General features: G+C 35.7%; 1 protein-coding gene across 2 annotated transcripts in view; it reads left to right on the top strand.

Moving 5' to 3' along the window:
* lhx1a (LIM homeobox 1a) overlaps positions 1–15307 on the top strand; it is a 32862-nt gene that overhangs the window by 8860 nt on the left and 8695 nt on the right. The window lies entirely within an intron of this gene.

Consider the following 15307-nt stretch of genomic DNA (forward strand, 5'->3'; position numbering starts at 1 on the left):
GCGCTTCTTCTTCTACTGTAAGCAACCACCCGCCCCCGTAAAAGAAGAAGAAGCGCGCGGATATTACGTTTCATTTCCTTTGTGTGTTTACATCTGTAAAGACCACAAAATGGCTCCTACTAAGCGACAGGTTTCCGGTTCATGAAAAGACGCAATCTCTCCATCCGCACACGGACTACTATTTCACAGCAACTGCCTAAAGACTTTCAAGAAAAGCTGGCTACTTTCCGTGCATATTGTAAAAACAAGATAGCTGAAAAAAAGATCCGGCCAGAGAACATTATCAACATGGACGAGGTTCCACTGACTTTTGATATTCCTGTGAACCGCACTGTGGATACAACGGGAGCACGTACGGTGAATATTCGCACCACAGGGAATGAGAAGTCATCCTTCACTGTGGTTCTAGCTTGCCATGCTAATGGCCAGAAACTTCCACCCATGGTGATATTCAAAAGGAAGACCTTGCCAAAAGAGACCTTTCCAGCCGGCGTCATCATAAAAGCTAACTCGAAGGGATGGATGGATGAAGAAAAGATGAGCGAGTGGTTAAGGGAAGTTTACGCGAAGAGGCCGGGTGGCTTTTTTCACGCAGCTCCGTCCATGTTGATATACGACTCCATGCGCGCCCACATCACGCTGGTTTTTAATATATTATTAAAGTTTGACTGACCTATCTGACTGTTTTATTGACATTCCCTTTAGCGCAGTTAGATGCGGCTTATAACACGGGGCGGCTTATAGGTGGACAAAGTTTTGAAATATGCCGTTCATTGAAGGCGCGGCTTATAACCCAGGGCGGCTTATGGTGCGGAAAATACGGTAATAATAATCAAAACCAAGTACAGAAACTGTATAAAACCACGGCAGGGGGTTGTAAACTCAATAAAGTAACTCAAATAGAATGCTGTGTGTGTGTGTGTGTGTGTGTGTGTGTGTGTGTGTGTGTGTGTGTGTGTGTGTGTGTGTGTGTGTAACGCCATAGGCTCACACAAGTTCCGTAAATAATTTAAATTTGGAGCACAGCATCATAGTTTTAACAGCTTTTTGGTTGTTATAGGTGGAAAATGTTTAAAAGTAAAATTCCAATTATTTTTTTAAAGGCACAAAAAAATGGTCGGGTATATTGAGACACTTACATTTATGAATATAAAACTTAGCCAATAGGGCAGGGCTGACATCCAGGCAACTGAGCTACATACGGGTTCTTCGAGCCATAGCAACCTGACTGGCGTTGAAAACAAACCGTCGCCGTTACTCTTTAACCTGTCGACCTGCGCTGATTAAACCCGTCATTCTGCCTCCAAAATGCCAAAAAACGGTGTTGTTTTTGGTTGTGCAAACCACAACTGGAAACAGGGAAAACAAAGGTCGTATTTTGTTCTGCCAAAGCGTGCTAAAAGCCCACAGAGACGAGACAAATGGCTCGCAGCTTTACACCGGGAAAACGAGGACGGTTCTCACTGGAGTCCCCCAAAAAACCCGGGTCGTGTGTTCGGATCACTTCGTTTCTGGTAAATATAAGGAACAAAAATCCACCTTCTTAACCACAACTTGCCTATACCGTCCATGCTAATGTTGAACCCGTTGAATTTTTACTGAATAACGTTCGACAGCTGAAGTTGTTGTTGTTGCACAACAATAACATACGGTATAAAGGCTATTTCCAGTAATTCAGCAAATAATAAATCATAATACTGAACTGAATTTGAATGAGCTCTCTACAGATATAATAAATATACAGATACTGGTAGCCACCGTGTCATCCTTATTATCATTTATCAACATACCTTGGGTGATTTAACAATTTTTATGTGATTTATTCGTTATATAACAACCGAAGCTAACAACCGACCTGGTGCGCTTGTGAGGTAGACATAAAGATTTCCAAATTCCATGTCCGGCCATTGTGTAGGATTATCAGTCCAAGCATCTGCTGGAAGGCGGTAAGGGCAGTCGTTTAATCCGACTACAGAACATTTTAACTCGTATCTTAACCTAGCCTCACTGGAAAGACTATTTACATAATCATACGCCATTTAGAACAGTTTAAAATGCCGTGAAACCTCGTTAAATGCCTTTTCTGTCAATGCTGTGTTCGCTGTGAGCTGGTTTGTTTTCAACAAATTCAATATGGCGACGGTTGCTAGGCAGGCGGAAGTGACGTAGGTCCGCCCTCGCCTATATTGAGACACTTACATTTATGAATATAAAACTTAGCCAATAGTATAATGAGGTTGCAAAGGTAAAATTCATTTTCAAATCTTTTTTTCATACTGTGTAAATCCAAATAGCACATCTTAATAATTCGACTTTACCTCACAAAAAAAGTGACGCCGTCGAGGTCATTTTGCCGCCATGGTCGCCGGGCCGTCACTTCCTGTTTATCTTGGCGCCTCCCACAGAGAACCAATCATATTCCTTCATCTTCTTCTTCTACGTTGTTGGTCGGCAGACGACATCGCAGTACTTCGTGCAGCCGTTAGCTGTCGTGATAAAAAGAAACGTTACGCGTGTGCCTAATGTAAGTATATCGCAGTAAAAGTGTCGAATATATTCTTTAATAAAACACTTTATTGTTAGCAAACGCGAGAGCATGACGAAATGACAGAAAGTATGGTTAAATAGCAAAAATGCCTCGAACAAATAAAAACGCACGGTAAAGTAATTGTGTAGTTACGCTTACCTACAGTACACGTAAAAGTGTTGCTAATAAATCCCAACAGTAAGTAACAACTTTATAATAATTCGACTTTACCTCACACAAAAAAGTGACACTGTCAAAGTCATTTTGCCGGCCGTCACTTCCTGTTTATCTTGGCGCCTCCCACAGAGAACCAATCATATTCCTTCTTCTTCTTCTTCTCCGTTGTTGATTGGCAGACGACATCGCAGTACTACGTGCAGCCATTGGATGCCGCGATAAAAAGAAATATAACGCGTTTATTTTTTTTATTAAGTCCTTTAATTATTTGTGAAACTTAAAAGAAGGTCATATGTTCCAGTGAGTCAAGCGTTTGATAAAAGTCCTAGAAGAGCAGAAGTGTCATTAAATCTCTGTAGTCAATAATGTTCATAGCAGTCTTGTGTTAGGAATCCTGATTGTGTTGAAAAAGCGGATATGCATCGGCGCATGCGTGGAGCTCATAGAGCAAAACCCTGTGTCGGTGCGCGTACCGCTTTTAGAAAGTCACGTGACCGATCCTGAGCTGTTTTGGTCACGTGACCGATACGCGAACTGTGTCGCACTGACGCCTCCTCTGTGCCCTGTGAGCGGCTCTTTTCTACAGCGGGAGAAATAATAACTTAAGAAAAATCGTCTAAAATGTAATACGTCGGGAAAACTTTTTTTTTTTTTTTTAAATAAAAATGTGTAAAAAAAATAAAATTAAAAAAATTCCCAGTCCACAATCATCCACAACACGTTCTCTTAGATTTCCATGTTATGATACATGTTCACATTATTTATTGACTGTATCTAAAAAAGATACAAATATATATTTTTTTAAATGAAGATATGAAATAATCCTAAATGAAATACAATGACTTGGTTTATGTTATTGTATATACTAGGGCAGGGGTCACCAACGCGGTGCCCGCGGTCACCAGGTAGCCCGTAAGGACCAGATCAGTCGCCCGCTGGCCTGTTCTAAAAATAGCTCAAAGAGCAGCACTTACCAGTGAGCTGCCTCTATTTTTTAAATTGTATTTATTTACTAGCAAGCTGGTCTCGCTTTGCTCAACATTTTTAATTCTAAAAGAGACAAAACTCAAATAGAATTTGAAAATCCAAGAAAATATTTTAAAGACTTGGTCTTCACTTGGAATAAGCGGTAGAAAATGGATGGATGGATGGGTCTTCACTTGTTTAAATAAATTCATTTATTTTCTACTTTGCTTCTTATTACTTTTAGAAATACAATTTTAGAGAAAAAATACAACCTTAAAAATGATTTTAGGATTTTTAAACAAATATACCTTTTTACCTTTTAAATTTCTTCCTCTTCTTTCCTGACAATTTAAATCAATGTTCAAGTACATTTTTTTTTTTAATTATTGTAAAGAATAATAAATATTTTAGCTTCTGGTTTTTTGACGAAGAATATTTGTGAAATATTTCTTCAAACTTACTATGATTAAAATTCAAAAAAATTATTCTGGCAAATCTAGAAAATCTGTAGAATCAAATTTAAATCTTATTTCAAAGTATTTTGAATTTCTTTTCAAATTTTTGTTCTGGAAAATCTAGAAGAAATACTGATTTGTCTTTGTTAGAAATATAGCTTGGTCCAATTTGTTAAATATTCTAACAAAGTGCAGATTGGATTTTAACCCATTTAAAACATGTCATCAAAATTCTAAAATGTATCTTAATCAGGAAAAATGACTAATGATGTTCCATAAATTATTGTTTTAATTTTTTCAAAAAGATTCAAATTAGCTAGTTTTTCCTCTTCTTTTTGTCGGTTGAATTTTGAATTTTAAAGAGTCGAAATTGAAGATAAACTATGTTTTGAAATTGTATTTTAATTTTTTTCGTGTTTTCTCCTCTTTTAAACCGTTCAATTAAGTGTTTTTTTTTCATCATTTATTCTCTACAAAAAACCTTCCGTAAAAGGAAAAAAAAAAATGTACGACGGAATGACAGACAGAAATACCCTTTTTTTTTTATATATATACATTTATTTATTTAGCTATTCTTGTTTAAATCACACTTACGTGTAACTTACAAATGACAATATATTTATTTATTTAAGTGTGTATCAAACTGGTAGCCCTTCGCATTAATCAGTACCCAAGAAGTAGTTTTTGGTTTCAAAAAGGTTGGTGACCCCTGTACTAGGATAACAAATCAGTGTCAGTTGAGTCGGTCCATAGGTTGCCTGTAGGGATTTTTAATGTCCAGCAGATGTCAGTATTTAGTGACACAGTATCGACACAGTATCAATACAGTTTTGCAATGTGTCGAAACGCTTCATGACGCCTCATCAACCCATCACTAGCGGATATAAAGATCTGTGCCGTGTGCCTGAGACTCTGGCTAACATGTCAAGAAGATACTTTAGACGTGGCACAAAGTTTCAAGACTCCTACAGAAACATCTACAAACATATCAACAGAAATGAAAGCAGAACAAAATTAATGTGTTTTCATATCCCGACACCGGAACCGGAAGTAGCGATTTTAAAGACCGGACCCAAGTTTTTTTTTTTTAAACAAACATACATTTATAATTTACACAAAAGTCAAGGCACTTTCAACATCAAGGAAAGAAAACAAATACAGATAGAGTAATAATACAAAAAAATATGAAAGCAATTATAATAATTAAAAAAACCTAAATCACTTTAAATGTTTTTAACAAAGATATAAATTTAAGTGATTTTGTACTATTAATCATCCTCTAATATTTGATTGATAATTGTAACCCATTAAGCCAATTAGGAAATGTAGGCCTTATTTTCATAAATTGACATTTATGTAGAAAAAAATTTGCCTGGAGCATAATAATGTTGACAAACATTTCTATGTTACAGTCCTTTATAAAAAAAATACCATAGGTGATCTCTTCTATAGAGGATGGGGACATCTCCACACCCTTGTTTCTCAGCCCATCTCTCATCTCCTCCCAAAACACATGTACACTCTCACACACACGTACAGTATCACACACACACATGTACACTCTCTCACACACACACATGTACACGCTCACATTCCACTAGGGCTGCAGCTAACGATTATTTTTCTACCGATTAATCTATAGATTATTTTTTCGATTAATCGGTTAATCTATAGATTATTTTTTCGATTAATCTATAGATTATTTTTCCTTTTACCGATTATTTTTTTTATTTAAAATGAAGAGGAAAAAATAAATGTAGGCCAGTTTTTTCAAAAGGCATGGCTTTTATTTACAAAAAAAAAAGTATGGCCACTCAGTCAACATTGACAACAACATGACAAAATATTCTGTAACAATGTAAACATTTAAAACTTTTAACATTTAACAAAATTAAAAGTAGCTTATTTGCTTTTTAATGTGCAAATATAAAAGTAAACATCCAGTGCAAATCTTAATATTCTGGAATAGTATAAGCATTTAAAAAGTAAAAGTATTGTTTATTTTGCTTTAAAATGTGCAAAAATAAAGATAAACATCCAATACAAAAAAGTGCAAAACGGAAATATTCTGTAACAGTGTAAACATTTCAACAAAAGTAAAAGTATTGCTTATTTGCTAAAATGTGCAAAAATAAAGCTAAACATCCAATACAAAAAAGTGTACAGTGTAAACATTTCAACAAAAGTAAAAGTATTGCTTATTTTGCTTAAGAACACAACAATGATAGTATGATTAAAGTGAAAGTTAATTGTTGGTTTGTACATAGTATATGTAACTGTTAATGTTGTAAAAGGTATTTGCACAACTAATTAACGTTAGCGTTTGTGACACGTCTTGTGCCGTGGGGTTCTTTCAGGACCGACAGACTGAACGCCAGACGGCTTTGCCAGGTTTACAATCTTTTAATTTTACACAAAGTCTTTTCTCTTCCAACTCTTTTCTCTTTCTTTCCTCGCTTTTCAGCTCCTCTTCCTCGCTCGCTCGTCGTCCCCTGTCTCTTGCGGCGTCGCTCCCGGCGCGCCCCGCCTCGCCGCTCGCTCGCCGCCGCCGCCTCTCCACAGCGTTAAAGAGGAGCGCGTCTTTGTAAACACTGAACAGGCACGCCAAACGCGCCTCTCAGAGCAAACAGTGCTTTAGTTTATGAATTTACAACGCAGATACAAATGACACATTCATGTTTTTGTGTAATAATGACAACGTATACGCACGCGGACGATTGACTTGTTGATGGTGATGGCAAGAACGCTGTCGGGGGTTTTCATTTCAAATGTTCGTTCATAGCCGTTGTGCTGCTATGATAGGCCATTTCCGCTCGACACAGTGTGCATACAACAACATTATTAGGCCGTTTATTGAAATACTCCCACACTTTTGGCGTGCTTTTTTCCCCTCGCTCGCATCGTCTGCTTTGCGCTACGCCATGACAGTAGTGTGACGTAAATATGCGACGCGCCGACGCACAAAAATGGCGTCGACGTATTTACGTAACCGATGACGTCGACTACGTCGACGCGTCGTTTCAGCCTTACATTCCACAAACAGATGATTGACATCCTCTACATCACCACATATATAACAGCCATCAACCTCCATGTTACATTTAAGTTTAAAAAAATCCTTTGAAGGGTATATTGCATTAATAATTTAAAATTGCATTTCTTTAATTTTGGGAAGAATTGGGTATGTCATATATCTTGTCCTTATTTTCCTTAGCTCAACTTTTGTGTCCTAGTGTTAGTCTATCGGAGTAAAAGTATCAAATGTCTTCTTAAATAGAACGCTCTATTGTTATCAAACGCGGGAGCATGACGAAATGACAGAAAGTATGTTTCAATAGTAAAAAATGCTGAGAACAAATAAAAACGCACGGTACAGTCATTATGTAGGCAAGGCAACTTTATTTATATAGCACGTTTACAAAAATTTTTAAATTGGACCAAAGTGCTTTGCAGGTTAAAAAGCATAGAGCAAAGAACAAAAACAAAAACAAACAAAGATCATAAACAATGCATAAGCTAAACAAGATAGTGCAAAATAAATACGGTGAAAGGGTTCAGATAAAAAGTAAGATTGCAAGATAAAAATAATGAAATAATAAAAGTGCGACAAATAGAAAAAAAACACTTTTGTTTTTTAAACGCTTATGTACAGTCAATAATGATGTACCTAAGAAAATTGATACTTTTGCTGCACTCAATTTACCGATAATTCTTTCTTTCGTTCTTTCTTTAGTTGATTTGTAACATGAACACACTTACAGCATAATATACATCACACCATTTCATATCATTTCACTTGACATCATGTCCGAAAAGGAGTAGGAAGAAGCAAAGCTTATTCATTCCTACCCCTCCCCCACTTCAGAGCGTTTACAAATACATACGTTCATTTACTGACTTCTTTTTGTCGCACAATGACACCCGTGAATGATTCATACAGCCGTTCTTGTAATAGATCATGAAGCCAGTCATGATAAACATACTGAGATGAAGATAATGTTTTTTTTAGATTAGATTAGATTTATTGGTCCCCTTGGGGAAATTCATTGTCACTGCCGTACATTTAAACACTAGACATTACACATCACACAAAAAAATTTTTTTAAAAAATTAAAAAAAATAACAAAAAGACATCATACATGACTAACACACATTTACAGGCTTGTCAGACAGGTCGGCCGGGCCTGCTGTTAAGGGCGGCTATAGCTGATGTTGACAGTGTTTATCATAATTCTTCTTCTTTGTACTTTGCAAGCACGTTCTAAACGTTCTACTTTTTCGTGTTGTGTCGGCAGCCAACGGAAAATACTCTCGGAAATACTCTGACGCTTAGCACCGATCAATCTAACTCGCGTCCCAATAAGAAGGTGTGTGATTGGTTGTTTGCGTGAGGTGCCCAATGTAAACAGGAAGTTGTAGCGTCTCCCAGCTACACGCTCGCAAGACCACTCATGGCTTTTTATGTTTGACCAGGACAACGCTGGTTAGAGTACAATGAATATCGTACACAGTCACAATTTAATCAATAATAATAATAATAATAATTAAAGCTGCAAGCAGCATTGGTCGGGCCCGCGTATTTGGCAGGTGCTAGTCCTAAATGTCCCAATACTTTTGTCCAGTGATAGTCATAAGTGTCCCAATACTTTTGTCTACTTTTAGTCTGAAGTGTCCCAAGACTTTTGTCTAGTGTACCTACCTTGTCTGCATTGTGTGGGCACATTGGTGCTTCCTGCTTTTAAGCAGCCATCTTAAAAAAACAGCAGCGCAGCAGCATCAGCGCAGCGGGTCTTTGAAGGGTCATAAAATCAAAACCGGAGCAGTTAGAAAAAAAGCGCTTCTGTCATTGTAATCACAAGGGTTCAATCTCTCTCCTGTGTTAGTTTGAAGGCGAAACGACAAACGCGCTCAGAGGAGATTGTTTTTGAAGGAAGGTGACCGGTTTTTACAAAAAAATTGTTTTGAAGGGGGAATAGCAAACTTCCTGTTGATTTTTGCTGGGGGTTGTCAATTTATGAAATGTAGGTCTAAGTGAGACCTACATAGAGGTTTTTGTTTCATGTCTCTCCGACCTTCCCAGTGGGAGGTACAGGCAGTTTTGTCATTTTTTTCTTCCGAGGAGCAGTTTTTTCTCCGTTTTATTCAAAAATTGCTCTGGAGCGCAATTTTAAAATTTGGGGTTAGGTTTTTTTATTAGATCGCAATTTTTGCCAGTCCTGATGTGTGCGTTCAGTTTGGTGAGTTTTGAGTTTGCGTGTTAAGGGGGTCAAATTACAGCTCAAAGAGGCAAAAGTTACTGTTTTTAGTACTTTTTTGTCTTGAAGGGGGAATTGCCAACTTCCTGTTGATTTTAGCCCGACAATGTACTATTATGAAATGTAGGTCTAAGTCAGACCTACATAGAGGTTTTTGTTTCATGTCTCTCCGACCTTCCTAGTGGGAGTTACAGGCAGTCTAGTTTTTTTTTTCCCTAGGGGGCGCTAGAGCGCAATTTTTATTTTTGGGGTTTGTTTTTTTTATCAAAAGTCAATTTTCGCTAGCCCTGATGTGTGCGTCAAATATGGTGAGTTTTGAAGCATGTTAAGTGGGTCAAATTGCAGCTCAAAGAGGCGGCCGGTATAATAATAATAATAAAACCTTTAGAATTCAATAGGTCCTTATGTCCCATTCTTATGCAATGGGCCATGCGGGCCCTAATAATAATAATAATAATAGATTTTATTTGTAAAAGCACTTTACATTGAGCTTAACAACCTCAAAGTGCTACAGTGCATTTAAAAACATATATCTAAAAAAGGGCTTTTTTAAAAAGAAGGGTTTTTAAGCCTTTTTTTAAAAAGCATCCACAGTCTGTGGTGCCCTCAGGTGGTCAGGGAGAGCGTTCCACAGACTGGGAGTGGCGGAGCAGAAAGCCCGGTCTCCCATAGTTCTGAGCTTTGTCCTCGGAGGTTGGAGGAGGTTTAGAGGGTGAGAAGTTCTTTGAGGTAGAGGGGGGCATTTCCATGGAGGCACTGGTGAGTTAGTAGGGAGACTTTGTATTCGATCCTGAGTGGAACAGGAAGCCAGGGAAGGGATTTGAGAACCGGTGTGATGTGGTCGTATTTCCGCACTCTCATCAGGATCCTAGCAGCACTATTTTGTAAGAACTGCAGCTTCTGGATCTTCTTGCTGACAAGAAGTGAGTTGCAGTAGTCTAATACGGGTAATCAAGTTCAAACATCGACAGTATGTACGGGAGTGAGTAGTCCGTTATTACACCATCAACAGAAAACTTTAAAAAAATGAGTTGTTGTGGCAAGTGTTGGATAAGAATTCAAACCATAACCTAGCATGCATGACTATAGTTCTTGTCTCAAACTACTGTCACATCACCCCCTGACTTAGTTGGAGTTATTTCCTCTGTGTAGTCTTTTAGTTCTTGTCTTGTGCTCCTATTTTGGTGGCTTTTCCTGTTTTGTTGATATTTTCCTGTAGCAGTTTCATGTCTTCCTTTGAGCGCTATTCCCCCCGCATCTACTTTGTTTTAGCAATCGAGGCTATTTAAGTTGTCGCCGTCCTTTGCGGGGACATTGTTGATTGTCATGTAATGTACCAGGGCCGGCCCGTGGCATAGGCCGTATAGGCAAATGCTAAGGGCGCCGTCCATCAGGGGGCGCCACGCCAGAGCCACAAATGTTGGAGAAAAAAAAAGAAAAGAAAAAAGTTGGTACTATTATTTCTAAATACAAAAAATAATCCCACGTTAATTAAAATGCAAAGTAAAGCCTATTTAATAGAAATATTATTTGTTACATTATGCCCCCCCCCCCGCACGGTGCGCCCCCTCCCTTCCCGTATCATGACTCTTTTTGGACGTCACCACATCAAAAAATCAACACAAGATGTCAAAACGGCCAAAACTGTCAGGTGCCCAGGGAAGAAAAAAGAGAAAAGAAGAGGAGAAACGAGAAAAGACAGAGGTAGCAGGTAGGTAACGTTAGCCTACATGAAATTATTTGTCTGTTACAGAATGTGATAGTAGCTGGCTTTTTAGCATTAAGCTAATGTTACATGATTCGGCAATTGCTAATCAATAAATAGCTAGTTCTGTTTTAAAGTCGGGTTAATATTGTGGAGGGGGCTAAATTGTTATGGAAAATAATAATGTAACGTTAGGTAATTACAGTACTCCCACCTTACATTCCTCAGGGACATTTGTATTAGATCTTTTAAGCAGGTGTTTTTTGTTTACATTGTTATTGCCTTCTGGTTAGCTAATGTTTGCCCTGCAGGTAATAGTCACTTTTCCACCCCTTTATATATTAGGTATAGTTGTAAGTAAAAAAAAAAAAAAGGTCAAAGACAAAGCTATTCGGCTTCTTGTGAGTATATACACTTCACTGCTGATGTGGGGGGGCGCCACCTAAAATCTTGCCAGATTGGTTAGGGCCGGGCCTGTAATGTACGAATGTACTTTGTGGACGCCGTCTGCTGCTCCACACGCCGTAAGTCTTTGCTGTCGTCCAGCATTCTGTTTTTGTTTACTTTGCAGCCAGTTCAGTTTTAGTTCCGTTCTGCATGGCTTTCTCTAAGCTTCAATGCCTTTTCTTAGCGGCAATCACCTTTTGTTTATTTTTGGTTTAACCTTTTTACCTCCCGCATATTGTGATCACCACAAAGCATGTTCCCGACATCCACGTAGCATTTAGCTACTTGCTGCCACCTACTGATATGGAAGAGTATTACACGGTTACTCTGCCGAGCTCTAGACAGCACCGACACTCAACAACAACAAAAATAATTTTTATGACATCATCTCCCACGGCACACCAGACTGCGTGGTTGAAAAACACTCTCCTGCGTAGCACACGTACAATTCTGCGGCTCCGCTTCTTCCGGTGACCATGCATCTTTCCCGACATGATGCGCTCATTAAAAGGTGTCATGTGACAGCTTATGTTTGATGGCGAGGTGTCAACACAAGCTGCCAGACTGGCGAGGCCGTGCAGGCTCCATTCTCTCACATTCGTCACCCCAATTTACAAGCGGCCTCCTCCACTGGAATTGAACGTGGATTTCATTTACAAGGGGGAAAAAAATAGTTGGCCGACTGGTGAGGTTGATTAGGAAATGGGTAATTTATATGCCTCCTTTAAAAAAAAAAAAAAAAAAAAAATTCCTGGCGCACTTGGCGAGGCAAAGTCGCCAACTGGCTGCCGGGAGTTTTGGCACAGCTGAGGATTGTGCGATCGTATTTAGCCAAGATTAGCATTTGAAGCCAAGATGATGAGCTTCAGACCTTTTTCATGGCTCTTCTTCCCATTGTCTCCTCTCAATGAATAACTCAGACACATCACAACATTATCATAATATGTCAACAAAACACCACAACTTGCATATATTAAACAATTATGTTTTAAAAATTGTCCAAACATTTCAATTATATAGAAAAATATTCAACAATAACAATCAATTGGAAAAACTAATATGTGCATGCATATATTATAAAAAAAATATGTATCAAAATATGATATAGCGACAATTAACATCCATACAAAAACAATTAACATGTTTATATTATGTTATTTTGAAAATAATATTTACAATTTTGGATTCAATATATAATTTATTATTTTTAAATATTTTTATTTTGTAATAAATATTCAACATTGTTTTTAATGTGTTTAGGGAAAAAAAAAACTTTTTTTGCATAGTGATTGCACATTATGTGTACATTACAAACCCAGACTTAAGGAATATATTTCATATACTTGCATTAGACAATTATGTTTTAAAAATATTCCAAACATTTCAATTATATAGAAAAATATTCAACAATAACAATCAATTGGAAAAACTAATATGTGCATGGATATATTATAAAAAAAAATATGTATCAAAATATGATATAGCGACAATTAACATCCATACAAAAACAATTAACATGTTTATATTATAATGTTATTTTGAAAATAATATTTACAATTTTGGATTCAATATATCATTTCTTATTTTTAAATATTTTTATTTTGTAATAAACATTCAACATTGTTTTTAATGTGTTTAGGAAAAAAAGAACCTTTTTTTTTGCATAGTGATTGCACATTATGTGTACATTACAAACCCAGACTTAAGGAATATATTTCATATACTTGCATTAGACAATTTTGTTTTAAAAATATTCCAAACATTTCAATTATATAGAAAAATATTCAACAATAACAATCAATTGGAAAAACTAATATGTGCATGGATATATTATTAAAAAAATATGTATCAAAATATGATATAGCGACAATTAACATCCATACAAAAACAATTAACATGTTTATATTATAATTTTATTTTGAAAATAATATTTACAATTTTGTATTCAATATATAATTTCTTATTTTTAAATATTTTTATTTTGTAATAAACATTGTTTTTAATGTGTTAAGGAAAAAAAGAACCTTTTTTTGCATAGTGATTGCACATTATGTGTACATTACAAACCCAGACTTAAGGAATATATTTCATATACTTGCATTAGACAATTATGTTTTAAAAATATTCCAAACATTTCAATTATATAGAAAAATATTCAACAATAACAATCAATTGGAAAAACTAATATGTGCATGGATATATTATAAAAAATATATATCAAAATATGATATAGCAACAATTAACATCCATACAAAAACAATTAACATGTTTATATTATAATGTTATTTAGAAAATAATATTTACAATTTTGGATTCAATATATCATTTCTTATTTTTTAAATATTTTTATTTTGTAATAAATATTCAACATTGTTTTTAATGTGTTTAGGAAAAAAAAGAACCTTTTTTTGCATAGTGATTGCACATTATGTGTACATTACAAACCCAGACTTAAGGAATATATTTCATATACTTGCATTAGACAATTATGTTTTAAAAATATTCCAAACATTTCAATTATATAGAAAAATATTCAACAATAACAATCAATTGGAAAAACTAATATGTGCATGGATATATTATAAAAAAATATGTATCAAAATATGATATAGCGACAATTAACATCCATACAAAAACAATTAACATGTTTATATTATAATGTTATTTTGAAAATAATATTTACAATTTTGGATTCAATATATAATTTATTATTTTTAAATATTTTTATTTTGTAATAAATATTCAACATTGTTTTTAATGTGTTTAGGAAAAAAAGAACCTTTTTTTTGCATAGTGATTGCACATTATGTGTACATTACAAACCCAGACTTAAGGAATATATTTCATATACTTGCATTAGACAATTATGTTTTAAAAATATTCCAAACATTTCAATTATATAGAAAAATATTCAACAATAACAATCAATTGGAAAAACTAATATGTGCATGGATATATTATAAAAAAAAATATGTATCAAAATATGATATAGCGACAATTAACATCCATTCAAAAACAATTAACATGTTTATATTATAATGTTATTTTGAAAATAATATTTACAATTTTGGATTCAATACATCATTTCTTATTTTTAAATATTTTTATTTTGTAATAAATATTCAACATTGTTTTTAATGTGTTTAGGAAAAAAAGAACCTTTTTTTTGCATAGTGATTGCACATTATGTGTACATTACAAACCCAGACTTAAGGAATATATGTCAAGACTTGGTCTTGGGTGTTTGCTTTTCCGGGATGCAACGGAAAGTTGGCACGGGCGAGACGGGAATGAAGGTACATGATTTATTTATTATATCAAAAAAAACGAAAAGCGCGCACAGTGGCGGAGAATAAACTATGAAACCAAAAGACTATAGCAAAAAAGTACAAACGAAAAATACGCACAATGGCGGAGAACAAACTATGAAACCAAAAAGACTATAAACATGGAACAAAAACTTACTTGGCTTGGACAAAAATAGTTGCATGAAGAATGGACATGGAAATAAGTATCAGGCATGGACAGAGCATAAATGTGGTGATGTCGTCAGAAAGACAAACTGAAAAACACTGAACTTAAATACTACAGACATGATTAACGAAAACAGGTGCGTGACTCAAGACGTGAAACAGGTGCGTGACGTGACAGGTGAAAACTAATGGGTTGCTATGGTGACAATCAAGAGTGCACAATGAGTCCAAACGTGGAACAGGTGAAACTAATGGGTAATCATGCAAACAAGACAAGGGAGTGAAAAGCCAGAAACTAAACA

This window comes from Nerophis lumbriciformis, linkage group LG30 (assembly GCF_033978685.3).
Source record: "Nerophis lumbriciformis linkage group LG30, RoL_Nlum_v2.1, whole genome shotgun sequence".
Lineage (NCBI taxonomy): Eukaryota > Metazoa > Chordata > Actinopteri > Syngnathiformes > Syngnathidae > Nerophis > Nerophis lumbriciformis.